Genomic DNA, 22013 nt, shown 5'->3' on the forward strand with positions numbered 1-22013 from the left:
GGGTTTTGGAGAGGCTGTGTAATAATGAGGCATGCAGAACCCTGGGTGGTAGGGCCTCCAGGCTCTCGCTTTGCTCCTGGCTGGCTCTGTGTCCTTGATCTTGCCACTTAACTTCCCTTTCTGCATTCCAGTGGAATATGCAGATAAAACTCTCCTTGACCTACCTAATAGGTAAGTTTTCAAAAACAGCTGACCGGGAGCACCGAAGATGGGGGAAGTTTGAAAGAAAGAGAAAAGGGGAAAAAAATTACATTTTGGAAACAAATTACTTAATAACAAGCAGTGACAGAATGCCTGAACATTGGAGTTTTATAGTCAGAGCGAAGATTTATTTGGCATTTTGAATTTGTTTTCTCAGTGAGCAGAGGCTATTTGGGGGAGTTGAGAGAAAGGAGAAAAGGGAAAGAAATTTAAAATGCCAAGAATAATCTATGTAGAGGTCTCTACCAAAAATTCTATTGATGCACAAGTCCTCCTACTTATAGAAGAAAAGATCTTTCTATTAAGATTATTCATACCATGTCTGCTTTCCACATTGTTTTACAGTTTGAGCTGCTTCTCCCACCCCATTTCCCCAGCAATTGTCTAAAGCTCAAAAAGCAAAATCATTTAGATTGTTGGCCCTCTGAGGTCTTAGAACCATGGATGACCTAATTTTTTCCATGAGTCCTATTCCTGAGCCTGGATGTCTCGGCTTTTTGACCTTCCAAACACTGGCTTATCTTTGGGACCTTATGAAACACTGTGCCTAAGAATAACCTGGTGGTTTAAAAACAAATAGGCTAAGTCCCGTGTAAGCCTCCCATGAAGGGCATTTCTAATTCCCCCTTGGAAGTTTGATCTTGGATCAGAGTTAATAGTCGTATTTCGGGGTCACCTGCTGAGTTTAGTTTCCCCTTGGCCCCCTTTTGTCAGAATCTTACTTCCTCTGACCTTTCTCCCAGTTCCAGAGGACATGGGTCATGGCAAAATGTGAACACCCTGGTGAATCTGGCCAGAGAATGTTGGTCTCCCTTCAGCTCCAGGTACTGAAGGCTCTTGGCTGGATGAAGAGAATGTCGTTAACCTCATGAGAACCAGAGGGACCACAATTGCTCCTTCCTTTCATAGACTAAGCCCAGATCTTGCTGGGCTCAGCAGTTAATACATCTGTACTGTCTTAACAACTGCTCCCTCTTAGTGTTCTATAGTTCTTGAAGACACTGTCTCTGACTAGTCCTGCCTTATCCCATTGGAGGTGGGGTGGGCAATGTGAGGATTGGAGAAACATTCTTTGTCATAATTCTGCCACCAGACAAAGGCCTGTGTCTGCCCCCAGCTAACACTTTAATTCTTTGTTCCTAGTCCTTGGCAGGGTTTCTGCCCACTGACAGGGCACCTTGCATGGGTGGTTTGGGTGGTTCAACTTCCTAGCAGATTCAGTGGTGACATCTTATTCCCATCTTGAACTGGTCTTAGACATTTCCTCTTGGTTATACACTTGCTAAGGAGGTGGCATGAAGTGAAAGGAGTACTGGACGAGGAGTCAGGAGATGGGGGTTTAGGAAATATCCTTTAAGTTCTGAGGGTATTATTTTTCTTGTTTGTAAATTGAGGGGATTAGACTAATATGATCTCTAACGGCCTATGCCATAATAAATAGAAAATTGATTTGGTAAAAAAGGCTAACACCTGTAGCATTGTGGTAGTATGCTATATACTCATGTGTCTATGTGCAAATATATACATCTGAGAAACAAGAAATTGATAGAAGAAACTTCTTACCTAGTCTTTCTTCTGCCATTCTTACCTCTATTTTTTTTAAAGATATTATTTATTCATTTGAAAGAGAGAGAGAGAGAGTGAGAGTGCGCACACAAGTGGGGGAGGGGCAGAGGGAGAGGAAGAGGGAGCAGCAGAATCCCCGCTGAGCAGGGAGCCCGATATGGGGCTCGACGTGGGACTCGATCCCGGGACTCCAGGATCATGACCTGAGCTGAAGGCAGATGCTTAACTGACTGAGCCACCCAGGCGCCCCATTGTTACCTCTATTAAAGCACGGAAATCAGTTATTGTTGATGGAATTTTGTTTACTTAGTGTACTATAAGGAAGGTGAACTCTTCCTGTATTGGCCTGCTGGGTTTAGGTTTCTCAAGCCCACTAGTGGCTATTTTATCACTTCTAAGAGACATCAACACTGAAAACTGAGTGCTCCAACCATGGTGATTCGTAAGGGGTCAGCTATTATTAAACGTTAGTGGCGATTTACCAAAATCCTTTCTTTCTGAAAATAAGTTATGCAAAACTGTTATTTATTTATGAATTTAAGATAGAAAAAGAGATAGAAGTACTGCTTTAAACCAGATGGGGTGTGGGCAGATGTTGGCCAAGATTTCCTTCCATCCCCAGCTCCTTGCAGGCTAAGCATCGGGCCTCTGGGCCAAAGGCAGGCAATTGTGTTAAATCATGCAAAATAGAGTGGCAGTTTGGTGAGGCATGCAAAATGAATTGAAAGCAGAGAACTACTTATTTGTCGGTAGCAATCCATCCCAGACACAAAGGCTGCAATGATAAAGAATAAGGATTAATTCTTATAATATACTCTCCTACTTCAAAAAACTTTTTGCAAGAAGCACAACACACATGTTTCAGCTTTTTACAATTTTCTAATTGGTTTTGACTCATTAGCACAGCATGAGTGAGTTTGGAATTTTCAGCCCAACAAAAATGCAGTGGCAGGAGGATCTTTATAAGCCTCCTGTAATCTCCCCAAAATGTCCAAGATTACCCTCTTCTTCACTTTAATTAGAAAACTGGGTTGCAAATCAGAACAGGGATATAAAATTGACTTTGTCTCTCTTCCTCATTTTGTCACCTGGAACAAGTCAGTTAATCTGTTTGGACCTCAGTTTTGGTAACATCACCATTACATGTTTACATCTGTAAAAATATTCACACTATTTCCTTAGGTGGGAAAAGCAGATATAAATGATTTATGCATTAGTCAGCTTTGCTACAGAAACAATGGCCCCCACATCTCAGTGGCTTCCAATAATAATTTATTCCTCTTTCATATATATGTTAATGACTACAGTAAAGCTGCATTTCTGTTCCTGTCTCTTCTTATTCTGGGACCGGAACAAGACTGGGTCTTACTTATTTTGAGTCTCCTACGCATGGCAGAGGGAAAGAGAAAGACAGTTCACAGAAATACACAATGGCCCTAAAACTTCTGCTTTGTTGTGGTTTATGTTATATCCGGTCACAGGCCATTGGCCAAGGCAAGCAACATGTTGGGCATGATAAGGGGGTGGGGATAGATAGATGCTTACCACAGAAGGCACTGCAAGTCATTTGGCAACTGACTGATTACCCACAGGAATCATTTCTCCTACAGTAAAGGGGAAATAAATAGGAACAATAATATATCACCATATATTTATCTGTAAATATGGATTATGCATAGAAAAAAGTCTGAAATGTTATTCATTAAAATACTCTTAGGCCAGAAGAACTGAAAACATATGTTTACACAAAATCTTGTACATGAATGTCCATAGCAGCATTATTCATAATACTCCAAAGTGGAAACAATCCAAATAGTCATCAAAAAATGACAAATGGGTTGAAAAAATGTAGTATATCCAGACAATGGAATGCTGTTCAGGCATGAAGAAGAATGAAGTACTGATACACACTACAACATGGATGAACCTTGAAAACATTCCGTTAAGTGAAAGACTCTAGTCACAAAAGACTACATATCGTATGATTCCATTAAAAATGAAATGTCTAGAGTGTAGAGAAATCCATAGACAGAAAGTAGGTTAGTGGTTGCAGGGGCTGGGGGGACAGAGGACGGGAAGTGACTGCTGATAGGTAATGGGGTTTCTCTGGCATAATGAGAAAGCTCTGGAACTAGATAACGATGACTGCACAACCTTGTGAATATACTAAAAACCTCTTAATTGTTCATTTTAAAAGGCTAAATATTATGGTGTGTGAACTATATCTCAGTTAAAGAAGATTCACAGAAGTGGTTGGATGGTGCGATTGTAGAGAATTTTCACTTCTTCATGTATTCATTCTTATATGGCCTGAATTTTTTATAATGTGAAAATATTGGGGCGCCTGGGTGGCTCAGTTGGTTAAGCGACTGCCTTCGGCTCAGGTCATGATCCTGGGGTCCCGGGATCGAGTCCCACATCGGGCTCCCTGCTCAGCAGGGAGTCTGCTTCTCCCTCTGACCCTCTTCCCTCTCGTGCTCTCTCTCTCTCATTCTCTCTCTAATAAATAAATAAAATCTTTAAAAAAAATAACGTGAAAATATTTTTATATTCAGAGAAAAAAATGAAGATATTCTGATTGAGGGAAACACAAAAATATCAGGTGCACAAAATAAAGTTCTCTTGCATGCAATTCATGTATCCTAATCTCAAGTACTTGCAAGTTTAAAATTTGAACCATCCTTGAGTTAGACACTTAAAACAAATTCATCACCTTTCTCTATAATTAACCTGGAGAGGTGTGATAGCAATGATGGAAATGTCTAAAATCAGAAAAAAGTGAAAATTGGATTAATAAGGGTTATTTGTGGTCAATGCCAATCTACCTCATAGAGAGAAATGGTTTTCTAGAGGGTCACAGTGGGTCAGGAGCACAGTGATCTCCATATTCTTGCTTCTCTGCTGGGGAAAAAATAAATCAATAAACCACAGCTTCATCCTTTGGTTCTACCATTGGAGAAATTACACGTTTAATTAAGCCTTTTGGCCGACATGTAGACATGAGAATGGAATTTTTACTCTTGTGTAGACATAAGAATGAATATCCTAGACGGGAAACAATTTTTTTCAGGACAGAGATCTGGTGGCAAGGGGTTTCCAGAGAACTGAAGTGGAGACTCAGCTCAAAAACGTTCAGGCTGACATCCAAGTGTGGGAATGCTTCCAGCAGGTGAGTCTGAGAGAATGAGCCATATCCAGTGCCCAGAGATTGAGGTCAAGCTGAAGGCTGCAGTGGTGATGCAGGCATCTCGCCTACCCCCCAACAGGAAATCCTCCCCAGGCGCAGAAAATGCCATTGACCCTGTGCATCCAAGGTTGCCTGGAGAATCAGTGGCTAGTGTCTCTCCTGTAGTCTGTCCTTCTCAATATTAAAGGAAATGAGTGAACCATAATCAAAAAGCCACAAGCAGTCCAACAGCTCAGCAGGCATGAAATATATCTATTGAACAGGCAAGGCCTCTGCCCGCAAGAGATTTATAGTATAATATGGCAGATGAGAGAGGCCAACAGGTAATCAGCAGAAAACTAGTACTCAGAAGAGTTGTACTTATGTGTAGTGTGTATGAGCACCTATTTCTAGAAAGTCCATGGCTTAGGTTCCTTACAAATAGCACACTACAAATGTAATTTGCCCAAACATTACTGTTAGTCACAGCTTTGATCTGAAAGGTCAAAGGGAACTGAAAAAAACAAAAACAAAAACAAAAACCCACAAACCCTGTGACTTAACAGAATTTTGTTAAATGTTCTTTGGCCAGGAGCAGTCATAAACGATGTGGTGATTACTCATGATTTATAATTTGAAAAAGGAAAGGTCAAAGAAGTTGTTTGCCCTTATAACTCTGGCAAGAAAATACAAGGTCTTGCTATGCCCTTCCTAAAGCAATTTCCCGAAGAACAAAACCAAAGCCACAAACAGCACTGCAGCTCAGACCATTTTTACTGGCATTACCCATAATATTATGCTAATTCTAATCTGCAACGCAGATTACATTAGCAAGGTGTAACAAGAAGCAATCAATGTTTATAAAGTATGTTTTCTCCTTAGCCCTGCTGACACTGTGCCCCTGAGGTTGCCTAAAGCTCTGGGTCTAACATTAGAGATGGCAGGCAGGGACTTAATATGCTGCCTGATTGCCAAAGCTCTGCTAATAAGCACTGATACTCAGACGAGTATCTGTATTTTATATAATATATATATTTGTATATATACATATATATATATGTATTTATATAATACAGACGAGTCTGTATTTTATATTGTGTACAAGGTTCAGGTCTTTGGATTTTGATACTAGTCTGGGAAAGGGTATCATCCACGGCTGGGAGAGTACATGCTGACTTTATTCAAGCACCTTGAACTGTGCCCAGCATATAGTAGGTTCTCAATAAATACTTTTAAATGATGAATGAATGAATAATACTAGGGCATATTATATTAGTCAGAGCTCTCCAAAGAGACAGAACCAATAGAATGTGTGTGTGTGGGGGGGTGTGCATATATATATATGGTATATATTTAGATACAGTATATACACATACACACATATATATGTATACAAATACACACAATATACATATATGCATATATACATACATATAATAAATTGGCTTACACAATTATGGAGACTGAGAGAGAAGTCCAGACCAGGAGAGCTGAGCTAGCGTTCCAATCCAAGTCTGAAGGCCTTGAGAAGCAAGAGAGCTGACGGCGTAAGTTCCATTCCAAGTCCAAGTGTGAAGGCAGAAGATCAATGTCTCAGCTCAAAGACGGTCAGACAGAGAGAGGAAATTTGTTCTTACTCAGCATTTTATTCTATTTAGGCCTTCAGTGGATTGGATGAGGCCCACCCACACGGAGGAAGGCCATCTGCTTTACCTCAGTCTACCCCTTCAAATGTTAATCTCATCTGGAAACATTCTCACAGACCCATTCAAAAAAATAATTAAACACATATCTGGGCACCCTGTGGACCAGTTGACACATAAAATTAACCATCACACCATATTCTCCAAATGCCCTGCCCACCCCACCCCCATAGCGGGAAAGTTTGTGTGCATCAATTACCCTTTTCCTGACTTCTTTTGTAATGAATGACACGCATCTGTGAGGCTTAAAGTAAACTGTGTGGCTTGTGGCCACAGATCAGAATTTCCTGGGCATGAAGCTAATTGGCAAAGAAGGAGTGACTTGGAGATTCTGACAGCATTCAGGCCCTGCCGGATTCACTTGATTAGTTGCTACTCTGCTTCCTTCATCATCTGCCACCCTTTAATACATGGAGAATCAGACCGACATCAGAATGTGGGATGCTGGGACTCACACAGAGGACAGGCAAGGGGTGGGGTCTGAGCAGGCAGGCTACATTGGAGAACAGAGAGGCAGGGTAAACAGAAGGCCAGGATTAACGGGTAGCGTCTCAGCTAAGAGTTTTCAATTAGAATCACCCGAGAAGCTTCAAAAACTATGCCTGAGCATCTCTCCTGACGAATTAAATTAGAATCTCTTGGGAGGTGGGAAATGTTGGAGCCAAAGCACAAGTATTTTTTTTTTTAAAAGATTTTATTTATTCAATTGAGGGAGAGAGAGCGTGAGAGCAGGAGTGGGGGGGCAGTGGGGGGGAAAGAGAAGCAGACTCCCCGCTGAGCAGGGAGCCCATCGTGGGGCTCAATCCCAGGACCTGGAGGACATGACCTGAGCCAAAGGCACTTACCCATCTGAGCCACCCAGGTGCTCCCAAAGCGCAAGTATTCTTAAATGTTCCTCACATGATTCTAAAGTGAAGCCTGAATTGAGAACCTCTGTTCTGGGCTGTCCAATCACTTCATTATTAGCATAAAATGTGATGGATTCTACTTGGGAATACCTGTTCAGTGGCGAATAGAGATTCTCAAACATGTCTGCATGTTGCACTTGCCTGGGGAACTTTAAAACCCACCTATGCTTGGGTTCCACCATCACAGGTTATGTTTGAATGGGTCTGGGGTATAGCCTAGGCTTTGGGATTTTAAAAAGATTCCCCAGAAATGCACAATCTCTAGCCCCACTCCAGAGCTACAGAATCAGAATTTGTATCAAAAATAATACAATTGTGGTAAAATATACATAACATAAAATTTACCATCTTAAGTTTTTTAAAAAAGATTTATTTATTTGAGAGAGAGTGAGTGGGGGTGGGCAGAGGAAGAGGGAGAGAATCCCAAGTAGACTCCTGCTGAGCATGGAGCCAGACTCAGGGCTCTAACCCATGACCCTGAGATCATGACCTAAGATGAAACCAAGAGTCAGATGCTTCACCGAGACACCCAGGCGTCCCCCATCTTAACCATTTTTAAGTGTACAGTTCAGTAGTGTTAAGTACACTCACATTGTTGTGTGACCAATTTCCAGAACTCCTTTTATTTTGCAAAACTGAACACTATACCCATTAAAAGGCCACTTCCCATTTCCCTGCCCACTCTACTCCCTCAGGCCCTGGTAACCCCTAATCTACTTTTCCTTTCTATGAATTCCAAGTACCTTGTATAAGTGGAATCATACAGTATTTATGTTTTTGTAACTGGCTTATTTTACTTAGCACAATGTCCTCAAGTTTCATTCATGTTGTAGCATGTGTCAGAATTTCCTTCCCTTTTAAGGCTAAACAATATTCCATTGTATGTATAGACCACAGCTTGTTTATCCATTCATCTATTGGTAGGCATCTGGGTTGCTTTCACCTCTTGGTTATTGTGAATAGTGCTGATAAGAACATGGGTATACAAATATCTCATTGAGACCCTGCTTTCATTTCTTTTTGGTATATTCAGAGGTGGAATGACCTGCCGTACTGTTTTCCCTAGTCACTGCACCATTTTACATTCCTACCAACAGTACACAAGAGTTCCAACTTCTATCCTTGCCAACTCTCTCTTTCCTTCCTTCTTTCTTTTTCTTCCTCCCTTCCTTCCTCCCTTTCTTCCTTTTCTCTCTCTTTTGTTCTTTCATTGTAGCCACCTTATATGGTGTGAAATGCAGAATCTGCATTTTTAAAAAAGATTTATTTGTTTATTTGAGAGATGGGGAGCAGAGGGAGAGAGAATCCTGAAGCAGACTCCCCACTGAGTGCTGGGTCCAACATGGGGCTTTATCTCACGGTTAAATGCTTAACAAACTGAGCTACACAGGTGCCCCGGAATCTGCAGGCAATTGTGTTTGGTTACAGTTTGAGAAGGTGCTCTACTGCCCAGGCTGATTCCCTGGTTGGCCTCCCTCTCCATGCATTTGCTTATATTTTTTAGCATTGACTATGGTCTTGTGTTCTCAATGTTTATTTGGCTGTCCAGTTTTCTACAAATAGCTATTATGGCTTAAGCCTGTTCAACCTCTATTGTTCATTGGCAACTTTGGTGAAAAGTGCTCTCTGGGTTCAGATATAGAGGGTTTAAATCCAGGGGGAAGCAGAGTTCCACTCCTGAGGTCCCATGTGGTCCAAACTCTATAAGGACACAGAATATGAAGAAAGAGCCCAAGTAGCCCAAAGTAATAAAGAGGAAGCCTAATCTTACCTTAGAGCACCAAACAATATAAAAAGGAATCAAGACCAGAACACTCAACAGCATTTCTTAAAACCCTTTATCTTTCCTCTCCAATTCACTCCAGATTCAAAGTGTTCCTCCTCCTCCATCTCTCTCTCCTCTTCTCCAGTCCTCTACTTACTGATACATCTGCCCAGTCTCTTTTATAAGCAGATCCCCTCCTTAGGCCTTTATCTTTTCATTTTCCAAGACAACATCCCCAAGTCCTGGAAAAGCTGCCTACTTCTCTAAGGGTCAGGGAGGAGCCATTGGGCAGAGAAAGATAGCATTTTCTATGTAGGAGGGAGGATAGGTGAAGACTGGAAACTCTCATATGTTAATGGCTAGCTTGCATGTTTTTCTCCTCTACTGGATTGTGAATTCATTGAGGACTTCATGTTTTACCCCATGAATTTCCGATTCATGGTGACTGTTCAGATGTACATGACAGCTGACTTCTTGGTGACCTAATCCAAGTGTAGGGGAGGAACACAAATCTCTTTCTCTCTGCTCACCTAGATTCTCTGGCTGGGGCTCTGCAAATTAGGCTGACAAAAGAAAGATTAATAAGAAAAAAACAAATAGAAGTTCACTAATATGTGCATTGTGCATATACATGGGAGCACTGAGATGAATAACTCAAAGAGGTGGTTAGAACTTGGGTTTATATAGTATCTTTTTTTTTAAGGAAACTTTTTTTTTTTAGAGAGATAGTGTGCATGTGCATGAGCGGGGGGGAGGGAGGAGCAGAGGGAGGAAGAGAGAGAGAATCTTAAGCAGGCTAAACCCCTAGTGCAGAGCCTGATGTGGGGCTCAATCTCATGACCCTGAGATCATGACCTGAGCCAAAATCAAGAGTTAGATGCTTCATGGCCTGAGCCACATAGGCACCCCTGGGCTTATATAGTATCTTAACAAAAGAACAATACGTTTTTAGAGAAGTGACAAGACAAAGGAAAGGGACTTTGAGTTTCTAGGGGGGCAAATTGTGGGAAGGTAAATATACAGGGGAACTAATGCAAGATAACGGCTAGTTTGTTATATGGATTCTTCTCCAGGCTGAGAAGCGTCTAGAGTTGGCTCCAATGATTGAATTCTGTCTTCTGGATGAAAGGGAAGGGGGGCATCTTTATAAATTTATGTCCTACTTTTAGACAAATAGGGGAAGGATAGAGAACTTTTCTTGTATCGACTTCTCAATTGCCTTTAGCTCAAAATAATCAATATGTCAAGTGGCATATTTTGGGATGGCATATTCTACTCTTCACGGATAGCCTACAGCCCAGGTGTTCATTATGCTGCCAGCACTGAAAGAGTCCCAGGATATTCAGGTTACAGCATCACCTAGGATTCACTCCCTTCTTCCCTGATGCCACAGAAATAGAACTTCTCAAGGGCCTTAGTTGCTCTTGTAGCCTCCAGCCTGTACCTGACATTATCAACAAGACTCTGATGGAGGTGATATTTTGAAAATCCAGAAACTAGCAGGTCCCTTTGGAAGTGATATTTCACTGGTGCTTTCTCATCTGTAAAATCAATGCTTGTTTCTGATCCAGAGCTGGGTACAGATCTTCTTTCTTATGCATAAACAATATATTCTCTAAATTGATTCATCACTCCACACCCTGGCTCCTAATGACAGATGGCAGTTTTTCCTTGTCTTTCTTGCTTTTGAACATGGACATTAATCTGCAGACTGAACATTATGGAAAGTGCATGGACTCTCTCCACAGCACATGTGTGACCTCCTGTGGTCTTCAGGAAGCTGGACCTAGGAAAGAACTTTAATATTCATCACCAGAGTAAGTAGTAAATATCCCACTGTTTGCTTAACTTGTAACATTAATCTTTCTGTGGCTCTGGGCATAAAATAATAAGGAAAATACCACAACTTACTACAACTAGTCAATGGGCTGATAAGATGGATGCTGTTGTGTTTCAAAATTGTGCCAAGTTTATGTTGATAAAGTGACTTTCTTCTACGAATCTGAAAAAACAGTGCCTATGGCTCTAATCCTGTGTGACTCTGACTTTGTCTGAGATTTACATAAAATAGGAAAAAATAGGAACTTGGCCCCAAATGGCCTCATTCATCTTCATAACTCCTCTACTGATGAAATTTATGGGGAATGTAGTATTATTATTCTTTCACTACTAAGGTCTAGAGAGCTTAAGCTTTCAGTCAAACTAGCAAATTCTGTATTGGTTCCAGAACCAAAAGAAAAGGAATAGGTCTGTGGCTACATCTACAGAAAAAAAACAACAACAAAAACAAATGTAAAAAAAATTGTTATTGCATGGTAGGAAGGAGTCTATTTTGTTTATCAAAGGCAGTTGAGTCTCACAGACTGAATCTATTCAGGACTATTGATTAGAATTTCCTTGTTAGTCCCATGGAAAAACAGGTCAATTCAGGCCAACCACCACTTGGATGGATTTTTTTTTTAAAACTTAGAATGTTTGATTCATCTACTAACTTGACTGCATGTGGACCACCAGCAGGTGGATTATTATAATTGAGAGTCTTTTTAATAGCCTTTGAGAAAAATAATCAGATTCTAAATTCTGATTCTTGGGCATTTATTAAATAGGAAAGGCCCAAATATCCCCCAGTCCTTCTTTCCACATCCACTGACTATGGTATGTATTTTGACATGGTCTGGATTTCTGTTGGAAATTTTGTTTAGCCATTAGTGCAGGAGACCTGAAATAATACACAAGATAGAAGTTCATTTTTCTCATATGTAAAAGACACACAGAGAATTGATGTAGCTCAGAGGCAGGACATGGGGCATTGTCCCTGTCAGGCAAAAGCAAATTGCTTCTGGTATTTTAGGCTTTTTAGGGTAGAGAAATAAAGCATTTGTGGACATAATAAGTACATATTAGATGGTCAGAATGGTGTCAGTTTGCTCCAGGACAGACAACTATAGGAAGGGGGCAGCAACAGAAGTTACTAATTCAGATTTTGATAATTCATTATCATGCTCTAAGATCCATCTGTTCACTGCACATGTTAAGCAGGTGAGTTAATGGGGACATAATAGAAATCACTACCCTTCAATTTTCTTTGATGATGACACTAATTCCCAGAATTCTCTTAAAAATACAGCATTGATTTTGGTTTACTATTTTTTTTTTTAGGAGGGGACAGTCCCAGAAGTGCTTACTCTAGGTCAGGAAGCCAATTTGAGGATTCTATTTACTGAATTCATCCATTCATACTGTAATTCAGGAACTGGGGCAAATTACCAGGGGTTGGATTGACAGAAACTGTGCCCATCATGAAGTGGACTTGGACTCAAACTCCATTTATCACTGGATCCCCCTAGATAAGGCTCTGCTGTGTGTGTGTGTGTGTGTGTGTGTGTGTGTGTGTGTGTAAAGAAACAGTGAAGTTCTGGGTCACTGGAGCTTAGCACAAATTCAAAGCCACTTCCAATAATTTGTGAAAGGTATAGATATTTCCCTTTCTCTAGTATACAATTATCTTGGTAAATATATGCAGGTACTTTTGGTGAAGGGGTAGAGGAAGATTTTCATATAGGTTCTTATGACGTCCTTCCTCCAAGTTTCTCCCTTTCATTCACTAAATTGAAAGTATAAATATTGGAAGATAGGCCATGACTCTAGTGATGATTTCAGCTGGATATGATTACTTAAGCGTAGGTTTTTTTTCAGTCATTCAGGTTAAGTACATACTTCATAGGCTGTCCATCTAGTTCAGTTTTAGGAATATCATGATCAGTTAGCTACTATCAAAATGCCCCTGCAAGTCAAATTATTCTATGTTTTTTAAAGTAAGCTCTACACCTAACACTTGAACTCAGGACCCCAAGATCAAGGGTCCTATGCTCCACCAACTAAGCCAGCCAGGTGCCCCTCATTCTGCTATTATAATAACCACATCCACTCTGTTTCGGGCAGTTAAATCCTACTATGTCATGTCTGCTCTTCTGGGCATCCACCAACCCTACTGAAATCAGGGAACTAAAATTTATTTTCAAGATTTTATTTATTTATTTGAGAGAGAGAGAGTGAGAGAGAGAAGCAGACTCTCCACTGAGCAGAGAGTCCAACGTGGAACTTGATCCCAGGACCCTGGAATCATGACCTGAGCTGAAGGCAGACACACAACTGACTGAGCCACCTAGGCACCCCAGGAAACTATTTTAAATAGCAATATCTCCTACCTTCATCTCTGGAGTACAGAAGAAATTCAACAAAGTACTCTTCAAGATTCTGGTTCTCTCATTAATGTCTTCCTCAGTGCCTTAGAAAAGGGAGTGTTCTCCAGGCTTAGTTCGGGTATATGTTAGATGTTGTATGTGATAAATCCATTCCAGTGTTCTTATCTCTCTGAACCTGTTTCAGCTTCCTTCAGCAAATAGGCCATAGTAGGATCCAGGTTTTAGTCAATTAACCAAATTAATAATTGTCTCAAGCTAAGAAAAATGAATCCAGAATCTCTGGTTTAGTGTATTCAGGCCAATAATTTGGTCCATAAAATTATGTTTCTGGTGGAATACCCAATATAATCTCCAGATTTTTGTCAGTATTAGTTTTAGCAGAATCTTGCAATTCTTTTGGCATGTGAAAATTTTCCTTCCGTGTTTGACTTTAAATTGGGCCCTAGGGGCATCCTTGATCTGGAACTAGTTTTAATCAGGTGGGAACGGAAGATCACAGGTGTAGGGCATGAGGCGAGCCAGAAGTCCTGTATAAGAGGACTGCCTCAGATGAGGTCAGTATAAGGTCTTCAAGCAGGGCCGGATCAGCATCTTCAGCTATGGGAGGAGGGACTGTTTCTTTCAGTAAGGGAGATGCAGTGGGGTTTGAGGGTACTCAGAATCATCTAGGTCTTCCCAAATGCTCTCATTCCAATCTTTTGTGGCTCCCTCTTTCCCAGATAATGTCCTGACTTTCATATGAGATATGTAGTGAGGGTATGGGACAACCTACATTGAAATTCAATAGCTGGCCAGATCTGGCTCTGCATTTGCTTTTTGGCCATGTCAGCCCTGTGACTATGAGATAAAAAATTATTTTAGAGGAGTCCTAGAAACTCCCTGTTTCTCTAACAATATCTTGGTCTGAGAATTTAAATTCTTTAAAGCCTGTCTTTCTTTTTTGAAGCTCACTGATGGTAATAGAGACAGCCATCCCAGCCCACGCTTCTTTTATTCCTTAGCACCACATAATGATGTCTGTGGGGAAGCAATCAAAAGGGAAAGCAAAACTTTGGCTTCAGTAGATACTTTATTCCAAATGACAAAAGGTAATCATTTAAGTTGCTGTTTTCCTACCTTCGATATTACAGGTTACTAGTGTCCCATCATTTAATAATACCCAAGTACTTCAAACCCGACTAGGTCAGACAGCCAATCTAAGCTTCATGTCCTTGAAGTCTGTTGTTTGCAATCACATAGTTCAATTTTTGTATTGGTCAGAGTTCCTTAGATGCAGTCAATGAATTTACTCTGGTTACTTTAAGCAGAGGGGATTTTGCTAAGGGATAAAGAGCTTAAAGAATTGTTACAAAGGTTAAAGAAACAGATTCTAGGTAATCTTCCAGGAATAACCCCAGTGTGTACTTCCACATTCCAAAATAACCTTCCAAGGGAGCTATAGCATCTGCTATGATCAGGAAGCCACCAAAGTGCTGGTTCCAGTTCATGCTAAAAATATGAATAGAAATATGCCCTGCCTCTTTCCTGTATAAACTTGAGTTCCCAATCAGCCCAACATGGGTGCATCTGATTGGTGGACTCTCAATCACCCTAGGCACCCTAGAACAAGGAGGACTGAGAAGTACAATCTTTTATTTATTTACTTTTAATTTATTGTTGAGAAGGCAGGATTTATAGAATGGGGAACTATCAAAATGTTAGAAATGTGTTCAAAATATTTCTGGACATCTGGTAAGGAGGTTGGAGAATAGACAAGGGGAGAGCCATAGCAATCTACTTCTTGGGTTGGGCGGTGAGTCCACGAATATTCATTATTTTCTCGTACTTCATAATGAATGCATACATGTATTAGTTTGAGTTCTCCAGAGAAATTTAAAGAATTGGTTCATGTGACTCTGGAGGCTGAGAGGTCCCAAGATCTGCGGTTGGGAAGCTAGAGACCCAGGAGAGCCAATGACATATTTCCAGTTTGAGTTTGAAGGCAGAAGACTGATGTCCCAGCTCAAAGAAAAGCAGGCAGAGATAAAGAATTCTTTCTTAGCCTTTTCCTCTACTCAGGCCTTCACGTGGCTGATGCACAATGGGGAGGGCAATCTGCTTTACTCAGTGTACCGATTCAAATGTTAATCTCACCCAGAAGTACCCTCATACACCCAGAAATAATGTTTAACCGTGTGACCCAGTCAAATTGACACATAAAACTAACCACCACAATATATGTTACCTACTTTTTATGTAATATATCAAATAATATGTTTTTTGGTGTGAGATACAAAAAAATGATTTTTTGGTCAAGTACAACTGACTGATATCCACTACAAAATGCAGCCTTTTTAGTTAAGATTTTGATTAAGTGCAAATGACTGTGGAAGGAGTAGTTCTTTAAGTAGCTGTCATTTGGATCTCAGTTTGAGGGAGAATGAGTGGGTTGTTGAATGGAGTTTGGAGAGAGAGAGAACTTGATTCAGGTGTTTGAGAAGAAGAGGGGTTGAGAACACCTTAGAAATCAAGAAGGTGGGGTGCCTGAGTGGCTCAGTCGGTAAGCAGCTGCCTTTGGCTCAGGTCATGGTCCCAGGGTCATAGGATCGAGCCCTGCATCAGGCTCCCTGCTCCGCCGGAAGCCTGCTTCTCCCTCTCCCACTGCCTGCCACTTCCCTCTGCTTGTGCATGCTCTCTCTCTCAAATAAATAAATAAAATCTTAAAAAAAAAATATATATATATATATATAAAAGGGAAAGAATGGGGGTTTGCCGCTCTAAGACAGATTTCTGCTACTTCACATTTTAGTATGTGGTTGAATGGTTGGAACTGCTCAAACTCCTAGCACTTGACTGAGACCGTTTTCCTTTTCATTTCTTCACCTTAAGGGATATTGGAATTTTCAGGTGCCTAAGAGATTATCGCTGATTTGTTGTGTATCTATGACTATGCCCTGTTTTCATTTTTTAGTATACATGGAGGACTCTGAATTAAAACTCCCCCTTCCAACCTCTCTTTCTGGGTCTCTGGGCATTAGTTCACACAGTGTAAAAGCACAGGTTAGGTTGTATACTTCATTATCTGCTGCTATTTATTTCAGTCCTGGATTGGAGGAGCCAACGAGCAGAAATTGCATGCGGGGACTTTCTTCAAACCTACGGTTTATGAATAATGCATAATTCTCTGTGACTCATCTAAAGCAATGGTAAACAAAACCCAAACAGTTGGCCACCTCCTCAGCAATCTACAGACAGTGGTCCCACCCCTTACAAACTGTGAACGGCAATATTTGAAGGTAGCAATGGAAATCAGCAGTGCTAGTTTATCTTTAGTATCACCCATCTGTTTACTGGCACACAGTTAAGTCAGAAAGTAACAGAGCACAACAAAGACAAAAAGGTGTCGCAACTACGATGGTAGCTGGAGTCACAGGATGTTACCAGGACCACTTCCTACCGCACCTCACATAGGTACTTTTCCCTTGATCTTTTGCTGGTTAATAAATTGGAAGCAACACCAGCGTTGCGGTCAGACAGTCTTGGGTCCAAATTCTGCCTCTGCCGCTTACGAGCTGTACGTCCTTGGGCAAGTTACTTCGCTTCTTTCATTTTGGTTTCTCATCCTCCTTCCACTTTGGTCTCCGGTAAGAAGGGGGAGCAGCAATCCTTAACTCTAGACACTCAGGGCCCTTAATTATAAGCAACGGCAGCTGACTCTAGCTGATTAAGCAGAAAGGATATCGGGTGGCTCACAGGGCGGTTGAGAGGGAGAGAGGCAGCCTTGAAGCTAAGCTTCTGGGGTCAAGGCCTGAAACTATGCTGTAGGAGTGACCCAGTAAGGAAGCTGCCGATCCTTCTTTCCCTCAGAGCACAGGTCGGCTGCCAGGAACTCACGCTCTGCTGGAACTCTGCTAGCACTGATAGTTCTGGGCCAGGAATCCACCTGGCACCCGGGAAAACCGGATGCCTCTGCCACCATCCTTGTCAGCAGATGGGTCCCAGGTATCACCTCCTTCCTCTGGTTCATCATTTCCGACTAGACTGTTGCCTGGGCACATCTTAGTGGCGGATCCTAGGCTTCATGCCTGTGTTCTAGCTCCCAAGGTCTTTGGGGAAGCAAATTTTCTGACTTGACTTTAGGGAGGCAGAGCTCCTAAGGCAGGGAACTGTCCAAACATAACAAAATGCATAAAAGGTGTGAGGCAACTGGAAAACATGACTTACATTATCTATCAAAGAGTTGTGAAAATTGAGTATGTTAAATGTCTGGTCTGCTTCTGGAGTTCAAGGATTTTTTGTTTGTTTTTGTTTCCTATTCTTTCTTTATCAGAAATATCCATTGGCTCACTGGCTTAACTCTCAGGTTGGGTTCTACCAAGGCAGGACTTGTAAGTAAAGTGGAATGGAGCCTTTGACTTGGGGTGGGGTCTCTACTTCCTAGTGCCACTCCCTGGATGGACCTGACCTCCTGACTCCTAACCCTTACCTGCCGTGACCCTTGGGAGCTGCTCACTCCTTCCTGTTACATTTGACCTTTCGATTCTTCTATCTTTTGCTTGCTCATTACCACAGCAACCCACTGACGTTCTCCACCCACCTCTCATTTTGTGCCAATCTCTTGGCCTCTTGGCTCATAGATTTTTAGTTGGTAACAAATCCTGATACCAACTGGATTCTTTCCTTGCCCTGACTTCTGGACCGTTTGCATAGCATTCTCATATTTTGTATAATCATCGAAGGAGACTTTCTATGCAATATTCGGATCTATCTTTTAAATGGTCCTTTTAGGTTCATACGAAATAATTTTCCTATCTCTAATGAACAAGAAGTGAAAAAAGTCTGAAGTGGGGATGGAAAAGGACAAAAGGAACAGTGACAGAATGGTTTCCCTGTCACTCACCCCAGTCTCACACTCTTCCTAAGAAGTAATTCATTAGTACTTTGTATACAGAGGGGGAAAGAAAACCAAAATGACTTGTTCCAAGACATAAGCTAGTGTCTTTCTTACTGATAAATTTCCCCAAACCCTCTTAAGCCAGACTCTGCTTTCTCTTTCATGCCACTGCACTTGCAAAGTTGCCAAACGTCTTTCCAACTGAAACAAAGGGCAGCATTCTCAACATTATCAGCCTGGCATCAGGCTGTTGGGACTCTTTGGGCTAAGAGAATGCCTTGAGGAGCTGGGGAGAGAGTGGCATGATCCTGTTCTGCCATCATGGCTCAGGGAACTAGGAATTATTTGTCCATAATTATTTATTCAAATCGTCCTGATAGCTTACAACTTCATTTGACAGTCTGGGAAATGTTCTGCTCAATTGGCTGGAAATGTCCTCAGAAGTCCTTAGGCCTATTGAATCCTGGGCTGTGATCTAGAGACATATACACAAGCAGATATGAAAGATGATTATTGTTCAGAGTTGTCATAGTACAGTGACTGACCCTCCGGATAAAGGCAATGGAAGCCAGGCAATATTTGACATCAAAGATCTCCTATGGAGAGCCAAGAATTCCACCAGAGAATGTTCAAAGACTTATGAGATTTTTCTTGCTTAATTGCATACCTCAAAATAAGGTATTATTGGAGACAGACTGAGGACATCAGATCAAAAATGCTAGCATTTCTCTAAGAAAAATATCTGAGTGAGGCGCCATCCATTCACGATGGTGGGAGAACTGGACCTAGCATCAGACCATTTTGGAATCTCAGTTCTGCTACTTTTAGAAGAGTATTTTGGATGAGACATTGGTTCCACTATTATAACTGCTTTGTCCTACCAAAATGAAGGACAGGGGCGCCTGGATGGCTCAGTCAGTTGGGTGTTTGACTCTTGGTTTTGGCTTAGGTCGTGATCTCAGGGTTGTGGGATTGGCCCTGGGTCAGGCTCCAGCTCTGTGGGGAGTCTGCTTCTCTTCCTTCCCCTCTCCCTCTACCCGTCCCCCTGCATGAGTGTTTTCTTTCTCATACACACACACACTCTCTCTCTCAAGTGGATGGATAGATCTTTAAAAAAAAAAAAAGTGAAGGACATAAAGTGCAAAAGTACCAGAATCCCTTTCTAGCACCTAAATTAATTAAGATTCATTAGTTTGTTGGCAGTAAAGGCCCTGAAAAAATAGGAGAGAGAGAGACAAAACTCCAAAGAAAGAACATGGTTCCAAAAAGGTCTAGAGAATAATAGCATGGAAGTGGCAATTGTAGCTGGGGTGCCCAGATTGTGGTATCCGGTTGACCACGGAGTAGCAGGAGGTAAATGGCATAGTCAAAATCATGGCAGGGTGCTCAAAGAGAAATGAAAGGGGTCTCTCAGGAAGATTCCATCTACTACTAAATTTTGTCTACTACACTTTGCCCTGCTTAGCATACTTACTTAGGCAGTAGGAGGAATACTAGTGGCAGATAGGGAAAAGTATGCTATTGGTGGGGGTGGGAATGAACAACAGGTATATTTATAGCTAGTTGATACTATGCTGAAGGTATCTATATCACAGCCCTGTTGAGGAAGGAGATCCCAGACTTGCTGCCAAGTTTCATCATGGAACATATGGACCTTATGATATCAGGTTCAGTGATCTTGGTCCAGCTGCAAGAATAACTTATGCATGAATTAATAACAGAAACAAGTAAAGCTATTGGCTGAGGACCAGGTGGATGGCAACCTCTCTGCCCCTTGATACCTGTCTGGTGTTTATAGGGCTGGTCTGATTAATTTGGGCAAATCTGTCTCTGGGCTCCTAAACCCCCAATTCCAGAGGCTTAAGGCACCTGTTCCATTCATCTTGCTCTGGGTCTGTTTCTGACGACCGGTTCTAAGTACAGTCTAAGACTGGTCAGAGCCTTAATGCTGTGGTGGGAATATAGGCAAGATATCTGTGTTACTATGTTGTCATAGCATAGAATGGAAGAACAGAGATGAGCTTTTTAATTTACCAAGTCCAAGAGAAGGGTCAGGTTCAGAGAGGGGTTTTGATTTACCCAAGATCACCTGAAAGAGTGTCTGGCGGAATTGGGAACTTTCCAAAAAGGAATTAAAAATGAGCAGGGTGGGCATATTTATTACCTTTCACCATCAGGTGGAGTTTGTGCACTAAACTGTTACTATTAAAAAGGGAATAAATTTCTTCCACATGTTTCAAGGTTTAACTCACTGAGCAAAGACCATATTGCCAATATGCAATTTTACAGAAGGTATGGCAGAAAGGCACTTATTTTATTAGTTTAATGCAGCACTAGATTTCAGGGAAATACCATTTTATTTTGGAGGGACAGTGATGGCTGTTTATGCACAGCAAATTCCTGGGCCCTGAAATATTGCTTTGTACTTCCCGGCTGTCTTTCTGGGCTGCCTGTGACTCACAGTATAAGAATCCTTTCATTATTCTGAAAGTAGCAGGCTAGTGGCTGTAGTTTTTCTTTTGTCTTTCCATTTCTCTCATAGGGTGTTATTTTTCCATGTTGGAAGTGTTGTTTTCCATTAGGGTCTCCCATTCCATGCAGCCCTTGGAGGTGTAGACCCAGGGTGTGTTTCTTTGTCCCGGAACAGGGTAGCTGTTCCTCTGATGTCTGAGAGGGAGCTCCAGCCTTACTCCCAGTCCTCAGCTAAGATGGGGCCATGAGGGAAAATGAACTAGGGCTAGCCTGCACCCTGTTTGTGGCTTTTATTAGCTAACCTTTGGCTTTTTTTTCTTTGATAAAGTCCATTGGGGTTCATCTTTACTTTTTGGTTTTTCTTTTCTCACTAATGATCCATTTTGAGATGCTGTCCTTTTAACCAAGAAGATATAGCTCTCTGGTAAATCAGACTTCCCATTGTTGACAAAAGGGGCCAGACCCTTACTTTCTCCCTTCCTCATGTGTCTTCCTCTCCTAGGCCAGTCACCTTCACACGGAGAACTTGATTGGTTCTCAGGAGACATTCTTTCTCTGGGCGAGTCGAGTGTTCTTGCCCTTGCTGAGCGACCATGGTGCCCCAGGTGTGTGGTCACCGATGATGTTCCTCATCAAGGGCAGTGTGGCTGGGGGATGCCATCTATCTGGTGTATGACCAGGAGTTGCTGGTCATACACAAGAGCCAGACTGTCCTTCAGAAGGCTGAGGAGGTAGTCCCTTCAGCCATGTACTACCAGTTCAGCCAGTCTGAAGATACCCCAGCTCCCAGTTCCTCCAAAGTTTAACTCACATCCTTGACACCTGGAATTCAGGCATCATTACGGTGATGTCAGCTCCATCGGTGGCCCCCTCCAAGGCCCTCGAGTACTCCAAGGAGGGCTGGGAATACCTGAAGGAGCAAACCGAGTAGCCTGTCAGAGAAGGCCACCTGTCCCAGTCAGAAACAGGGGCGGGGGTGCCATAGACCTGGAGACTCCGGACTGGGACTGGGACTCCACTCCAAGGGCAGCTCCCAGCCTTGCCGACCCAATAAAGGACTTTGGAGGTGCAAAAAAAAAAAGAAAGAAAGAAAATACTTACTGAGGGTCTGCCTTAAGTAGCTGACAAACTTTCCAGTTTACCTGGGGCTGTCC

General features: G+C 41.8%; 1 pseudogene; it reads left to right on the plus strand.

Moving 5' to 3' along the window:
• The first annotated feature begins 962 nt into the window (after positions 1–962).
• On the plus strand, positions 963–21940 carry LOC113938391 (annotated as a pseudogene).
• The last annotated feature ends 73 nt before the right edge of the window (positions 21941–22013 follow it).

Source organism: Zalophus californianus, chromosome 8 (assembly GCF_009762305.2).
Source record: "Zalophus californianus isolate mZalCal1 chromosome 8, mZalCal1.pri.v2, whole genome shotgun sequence".
Lineage (NCBI taxonomy): Eukaryota > Metazoa > Chordata > Mammalia > Carnivora > Otariidae > Zalophus > Zalophus californianus.